This window comes from Leuciscus leuciscus (assembly GCF_965113295.1).
Source record: "Leuciscus leuciscus genome assembly, chromosome: 12".
In the NCBI taxonomy this organism is placed as follows: Eukaryota; Metazoa; Chordata; class Actinopteri; order Cypriniformes; family Leuciscidae; genus Leuciscus; species Leuciscus leuciscus.
Genome location: NC_138736.1, coordinates 26994203 through 27002176, shown reverse-complemented (window position 1 = coordinate 27002176; position 7974 = coordinate 26994203). Strand labels below are relative to the sequence as shown.

The window sequence follows — 7974 nt, the reverse complement described above, 5'->3', positions numbered from 1 at the left end:
GCGCATATTACTAGTCTTGTGGTGAACAATGAATCCGTGCAAGTTAAAACATACAAAAAAATGTTTTGCCTTTGTAATCTTTAATCAAAATCTGAAAATGCCCCTCCCCTCTGCATTGGAGGACCTTCCCTGATGACGTAGGTTTGAGGACTTAGGTTGGGAAACGCTTAACCACTCCCCTCAAATCGTTAGTCTGTAACGAGCGAGAGATGGAGAGGAGGAGCGCTAGAGTAAAACCCTGCCCTCTGTTCAATATTCCTTTTCACTGGGAAATACGTCACAGCACTGGAGAAAAGTCGTTTGCAACTTCCGGTTCACGCGGACTTTAAACATTTTTATTTAGGTTAAAAAGTATTGGACATGGGCTTAGGTTTGACAGGTTGTAGCAAGTGTTGCAATTCATAATTTTTTTTTTTTTTTTAATAACCCCTTAATGATGACTTCTGGTGAATATTGTGGAAACTAATTGATACATTTAGATAAATATATTTCATACCTTATAGCATATTATAATACAACTTATTAGGCCTATATAGGCCTATTTATAGAATAGCAAAGTAGGCCTAATCAATATACAAGACTGAACCACATAGATGTGAAATATAAAGGCTATCATGATCATTTTGCCAACAATGAACCATGGATTTGTTTAGTTTAATACGTTTTATTTTTAACTTAAACAAATACAACATATAACATTCAAAACTCACCGGCTTAGACTGCATTTGAAGAAAAATAAACAACAGTTTTCTGTAGCCTTGTGTGCGAATTTATTCAATAGAATTATTAGATTATCTCCTGATGCGTGCTGCTTAATATCACACACTCCGCCGTGACAAACAGAAAAAACGCGACGGCATATGGTACAATTGGCCTTGTATTCATTGTCCCTCACGCATTCCAGCCACGGGTAGTCATTTTACCATTCAATTTCACATTTCTGTGCTCTTTTCTTTCTCGCCGGCTGCTCGGAGCGAGGTAGTCATTTTTACATTTCCCGCTGTTGTCACTTGTCGTCATCGTTGCTACGATACGTGACTCACAATGCGAAACGACCAATTAAAAGGGCATTCTCTGATGATGTTCCAGGATGTTAAAAACGCTACGCTGATCATAGACAAACAGGGGGAGAAATTAGTATCTACCGCACCGTCTGGTTTTTTTTCTCATAGCCTACAAATGTCTTCGTTCATAGTCTGACATGAAGCTATGTCTGTCATGGATTTGCACTGAATTGATTCTCAAAAATACGGAACAAAGTGCGTTCCGTACCAGTTCAATACGGAACAAGACTTTATTGTGTCAAATACGGGACGATTCCGTATTATACAGAACGGTTGGCAACCCTAATTGAACGTCAGACTTATAATCATTTTCGTTCCGTCTCGTCTCGTCAACGAAAACTCGAAAACGTCTCGTCATATTTTAGTCACCTTAGAGCCATTTTTAGCTAGTCATCGTCGCGTTATCGTCATAAAAAAAGGTGCGTCAACGAAATCATTTCGTTATCGTCATCGTTGACGAAAACAACACTGAGTTCAAATCCCCGGATGTGATCTTGATCCGCCCCTTTTACCGAGGATGCATCGAGAGGTGACTTGTGCGGCCTTGAGACAGCCAGGTATCCCAGAATGCATCTCACACCAACCAGCAAGAGTCAATAGCAGATTAGAAAACCCGCTAATTTAAAAATGCTACTGTTATTGTGTCACGAAATGTAGTTTTAAGAGTTTTTCAGGCGAGAATGTAGTTGTTTAAAGCTCAAATCTTTGGTTTATTTATAAAGATAGCGCCTATTTGAACATTTTATCTGACATTTTCAGAGTTGTGAGATCCAGGCGATCACTGGACGCTCGGCGCTCATGTACCCCGCCGAGAACAGCCTTTCCTCGACTAGTCCTTCTGACGTTTGCCGCTGGCTCGGATGTCTCTAGTCTAGTGGTTTAACATGAGATATAAATCGTCTTGTGTAGGCTATATCTAACGGGCGATTTATTATTATTTTTATTTATTTTTTTGTCTCATTAATCTATAATTTGTTCCCTGGCGAAACGTTTTGGCTGAGGGCAAAGTGAAGTTTCATAGCTTTACATGTTTAGTCTATTTTAACTTTAACGTTGTAGCCTAGAGGGCTGACTAATGTTTGACTGAATCGTTTGCTTTATTATTGTATAGCTTCTTATACCTTTTACATTTACATTTATGCATTTGGCAGACACTTTTATCCAAAGCGACTTACATTCTATACATTTATACATAGGTACACTGTAAAAAAAAAAACCGTGAAAAAACGGTATTATTCCGGCAGCTGGGGCGCCAGAAAATTACCGTAAAATAACGGCAAAAAACAATCTCGTTAAAATACAGTAATTTTCCATAATTAAATAACAGATTATATCTTTAATATTACATAAAATCTTATGTAATTATTGGGATTTTTAACGTTTAAAAAAAGTCATATACACCTTTAAAACAATTAAATACTGTAAATTTAAGGTTTTATACAATATTTTATATAATAATGCTGTCTATCTACAGTAATTTTCTTTTAATATAGTTTTTCTGTGTAAAATAACAATGAAATTATGTATAAAAAATGCACACAAGTACATAAATTCAAATACAAATGTTTGTAAATTTACAGTTTTTATTTTTATTTGTACCGATCCAATTTCACAACATCTCTAATTAAGTTCTTAATAATAGCAAATGTACAGTCAATTTCTTTTAAATAACTAAATGTATGAGTACAGAATACCTGCATATTTACAGTATTAGTAATTGAACAAACACTAAACATCAAGATAAGTGATTGATAGGAAATAGATGCTTAGTATATAATTTAGAACATGTAAATATATCCACAATAAAAAGCAATTACCGTATACCTTTACAGTGTAACTTATTTTAACATTTACAATTACATTTTATCCAAAGTGACTAACCAATTAAGATAATAATTAAAGATAATAAAAAGCAACAAGTGCAGTGACAAGTCCCAGTTAGTCGCACAGTACACATAGCAAGGTTTTTTTTTTTACAAAGATATAGTATTATTGGGTGAAGTGTTTATGAAAAAGATGGATCTTTAGCAGTTTCTTGAAAATGTGTTGAGTTGCGCCGGTCATTCCACCACCAGGAAACAGTCCAGGTAAATGTCAGTGAAAGTGGTTTTGTGTCTCTTTGGGATGATGGCACCACAAGGCGCCGTTCACTTGCAGAACACATGCTTCTGGAGGACACATAGATCTGAAGCAGTGAGTTTAGGCATAGGGCTACCTTTAAAGACAACTCTTGCTACAGCATCTGGATCAGTTGCAGAGGTTTGACTGATACTGGAAGAGCTGCCAGGAGAGCATTACAATAGCCCAGTCTGGATAGAACAAGAGAGTTGTGTAGCTCCGATAGGAAGGGCCTGATCCTAATGATAAGGCAAATCAGCAGGATCACAGCAAGTATGTTTTGGCTGAAAGTTGAACCATAAGCAGTTCTGTCTTGGCAAGGCTGATTTGAAGGTGAAGGTCATTCATCCAGCAAGAATTTTCCATCAGGTAGGCTGAGATGCGAGCAGCAACCGTCAGATCATCTGGCTGGATTAAAAGGTAGAGATATGTGTCATTAAGATATTAGTGATAGGAAAAGTCATGTTTCTAAATGACAGAGCCTATAAAAAAAAAGAAAGAAAGATGGGTGGAATCTAACACAATCGTAATCTTGCTGTAGCAAATCCAAACCTTGTGCATACTTTTAGTGCAATCATATGGAATCAGAAGACTGTTATGAACATATGGAATCAGAACCATTATGATTTTTATGTTTTAATGAATTCTTCCCGTACCTTGTTTGCCATGATCATCTGCTTTCCACGTGACCTGAAATCACACACACACAAGTTATTTTAAAACTCAGTATTAGATTTACACATGTCAGAATATGTTCCATTGGGACAATGCAAAAACTCAACTGACTATGATCTTGAAGCTGAGCTGGAAAGGCCAGCAGTAATATTTTGAGCTGCCATGTGATTTTAGCTAAGTTACATTTATAGAAAGTAACATTAAATGAATATGATTTACTGTGACCTAGACCTAGATACACCTAGGGGTTCATCATGTTGTATTCATATTCTAGTCTTCCTGTTCTAGGCTTTCCTGTATCATCAACAAGTACGTTAAGTTACAGACAGTATTTCGATTTCTTAACGGTCTTAATAAAGTTAGTCATGTTAACTATTACGATATAAACAAAAGAAACACAGTAGGCCTATTTTTAGTAAAACTGTGGCTATTACAATGGTAAAAAAATCAGCTAAAAACGTGTTTACTACAATTTTACTATAATAAAATAAAAATAAAATGTTTACAAAAAAAAAAAAAATTTGAAAAATAACGTTTTCAGCTTCCAGACATGGTTTCAAAATGTCCCGCCATTTAAGAGATTGGTTTAATGTTACTGACTATCATAACGAAGATTTTATACACAATTATGGACTTTAATATGAATAACAAGTCTACTAAAGATTGTTTTAGGTCTATAAGTTAACAAGTAAGTTAGAGTGGGTTCAACTGATCTTTCTTAACACAGATCGATAATTGAAAAGACCCATGCTGCATTTGTGTTTTGCCCTCAACGCCAGTTATGACTGAACATAATTTAAGAATGCTAACGTTAGCATGGAAACAGTCTAACCACTTAACACAAATGTAATATAAAATATCATTTACATGTAGTATTATGGTGCGTTCACACCAAACGCGAATATGCGTCTGGCGCGAGTGATTTCAATGTTAAGTCAATGGTAAGACGCGTTTACGCGCGTCTGGAGGTCTTGCGGCGCGAATGAGGCGTTTAGCGCGGCGCGGTAGACGCGAATTCGCCTCATTCGCGCGAATTGAGCGTTTGGTTACGCGCGAAATTTATTAGTGCTATTTGTGCATTCACGCGTTTGACGCGAATTCGCGTCTGCCGCCCGAGTTGAAAAATCTGAACTTCTGCGTCAATTCGCGCCGCGTTAACCAATCAGAAGCCTGCTTGCTGCTGTCACGTGGTGAAGTGACAGTTTACAATGTTATTTTATGTTTGGCCTCAATAAATTATTTTGTAATATGACTAAAATGCACAACAAAGCAAATCTTTCACATAAAACTCGATTTCAATATATGAGAGATACTCATTTTGTATTGAATGCTATTTATTCCATATCTATTCTAGATTATAATGAAACATTATTATTCTAATGTAAAGACAACAAACACAATTTAGTGTATAAAAACAAAAATCACAGGACAGGTTTCACCTTTGGAGGCTGACTCCATTTATTATCAAAACAAAAATAAATGACAGATTAGGTGGGTGCGGGCGAGGGTGAACCTCGCGCCGGGCTGTAGAGCGCGGACTCGTCAGGCAGCGACCACTCGAGGCCGAGGCCTTACGGCCTACGCGGTCCTCGTCAGCGTCCTCACCGTTAGGTCCACCAAACCTAGCTCCTGGAGCAAATTGTGAAACTCCTGAAACCCTCCGGAGGGTCTGGTGGACCCGAGTACAGCGACGATGATCCCTACGCCGCTGTTCTGCTCTCCAGAGCAAATACAGAGCGGCGACTCTCTCGATAAATGACCGATCAATAACAGACATCTTGTAAAAAGATGGCCGCCAACGGGGTTCGAAACTTTCGCCTCTGACGCGCGTGACGCGCGTAAATTTCGCTTCAAACTTATTTCGCTCTTGACGCGCGAATGCACACAAAGTGGTCACGCGTATAACTAGACGCGGCAGGCGCGAATTTTGACGCAGATTCGCGTTTGGTGTGAACGCAGCATTAGACTCTTACCTCAGCCGTTGATCGGTCGGGATGAGGTCTGCTGTGACGAACCAGGCTCACTGAAAAAGGGCGCGTTATTTCCGGACTGACACCAGACTACAACTAATATGTGTTCAGCAGCGCTCCTGCTCACGGCTGCTTCTGTCGAATACGATTATAGCTCTGAATTCAAATCTCCCGCTTGCCCTTGACACAGATCGACGACAGAGACAGATTTGTAGCTAACCGTTGTGGGCTGGGCGGGACTAAGCAACGAAACGTAATGGCGGATAATTTGAATCTGCGCGCGGCCGCGCGCGCGGGCACACACACACACACACACACACACACATTCAAACGCACACAAAGCCACGCAATGTGCAGCAACGCAGATTTGGAAAAACGATTCATAAAAGACATAAAATATAGGCCTAAGTGAAATTTACGGGCAAATACAAATGATGATCAAAATGAACATCTATTTGCAAGACAAAATTAAAAGATTATAAATAATTAAATAGGCCTGCCTAATGTGTGGACAAATCTTAAAACTCACTTTAACCCCCACATGCTTAATAATCTTTAAGGAAAACATGTTAAGTGACTGCTGATTTCTGCAGTTATACCTTATTTTCTTTGTTTTCTAATTCCACAGAAATAATCTGTAAAATATTACTTAATTTTTTATGTAAAATTACACATAACCCTATAAAATTACAGATAATTTCCTTTAAAAAACGTTAAATTAATGTAAAACCACAATAAAAGCAATTACCTGTAAATTTAATAGTGGATCTTTAAATTACAACAAATATCTGTAAAATAACAGGTATTCACTGTATAATGACAAAACGGCAAAATTCTGTAAAAAATACAGACAGTTTCCTGTAAATTTACAGTTTTTTTTTTACAGTGTATGTGTAATCCCCTGGGATCGAACCCACAACCTTGCGTTGTTAACGCAATGCTCTTACCACTGAGCTACAGGAAACTTTTTAGGCTACTTATACTTTTATAATGGCTATTATTGATAATTAAAACTGACATTTAAACAAAAAGGGTTATGTCATTTTATTGTATATATTTAAAACATATAAAATATTTTATAGGCTATATTTATTTTATTATACATGTTGCCTACATTCTCTTCACTGTATGTACATAGCCTATATAATAAAATAAAATGACACAAACCCTGTCTCTTTTTGCTAAATGTCAGTTTTAATTATCAATATTATAATGTTTTTTATGTATCATATTTTTTAAATGATAACAAAAAGAGTCAGGGTTGTGTTTTATATTTCGTGTTGTTATAAATAAATGCAGTGAAGATAATCAATTGCGTTGCCTGAACCACATTTGTGTGGCCATTAATATGTTTAAGATTTTTTTAAATGAAAATGAAAAGAGGCAGAGTGGTGTTTTATAACATATTTTGTTTTATTGTAGCCTAAATATACATAAAGAGATAACCGGAGTAGCCAGAGCGAGCTGAGTGACGCTATCAAGAACGCCGCTATTCCATTTGCAGAATTATCGGACTTGCGTCCTTGCAAGCGGGTTTTCTAATCTGCTATTGACGCTTGCTGGTTGGTGTGAGATGCATTCTGGGATACCTTGCGTGAGTCGAACTTAGTCCGAACTACCAAGGACTCAAGTCTGAAGTTTGCGTACTTGGTATTGAGAAACTGTCATAACTCGCGATGCCTTGACAGTGACCTAGAGATACCGGCTTTTGTGACAAAACTTGTTTAGGGTTCAGTCAATCTTGTCAGGCACACCGAAACACACCGGCAGACAGTAGGCTACGGTGAGTAAACGAAAATGCGTGCTTTGGAGGAAATGCGGAGACGGACGTTATGTGAGGATGTGGAGAGTGTCACAATAAAGGTAGGCCTACCATATATCAATATAGACGTTTGATAAACTGGTCTCTTACCAGTAAAAAGCCAGATCGCCTTTGCTTGTGTGAACAGCATATTTGTGTAGGCTATTTACTAGTAAATTCATTCTGGTAATTTTACGGTAATTTACCGCGATTGCGGTGTGAAGTGGCTATAGTCATCTTACGCTGACCAATAGGTCCACGACCACATCAATTTAGTCACAGTGACACCTATTGATCGGAAGTGATAAACCATTAAATCATATTACTAGTGATTGTATTTAGCCTA

At 37.6% G+C, this 7974-nt stretch overlaps 1 long non-coding RNA gene across 1 annotated transcript; it reads right to left on the bottom strand.

Moving 5' to 3' along the window:
- Positions 1–2745: 2745 nt before the first annotated feature.
- Positions 2746–6181, bottom strand: LOC309511247. The gene is made up of 3 exons (XR_014210557.1): positions 5831–6181; positions 3839–3872; positions 2746–3590 (listed from the first exon to the last, which is right to left on the bottom strand). It is a non-coding gene; the product is annotated as an uncharacterized lncRNA (long non-coding RNA).
- Positions 6182–7974: the final 1793 nt, after the last annotated feature.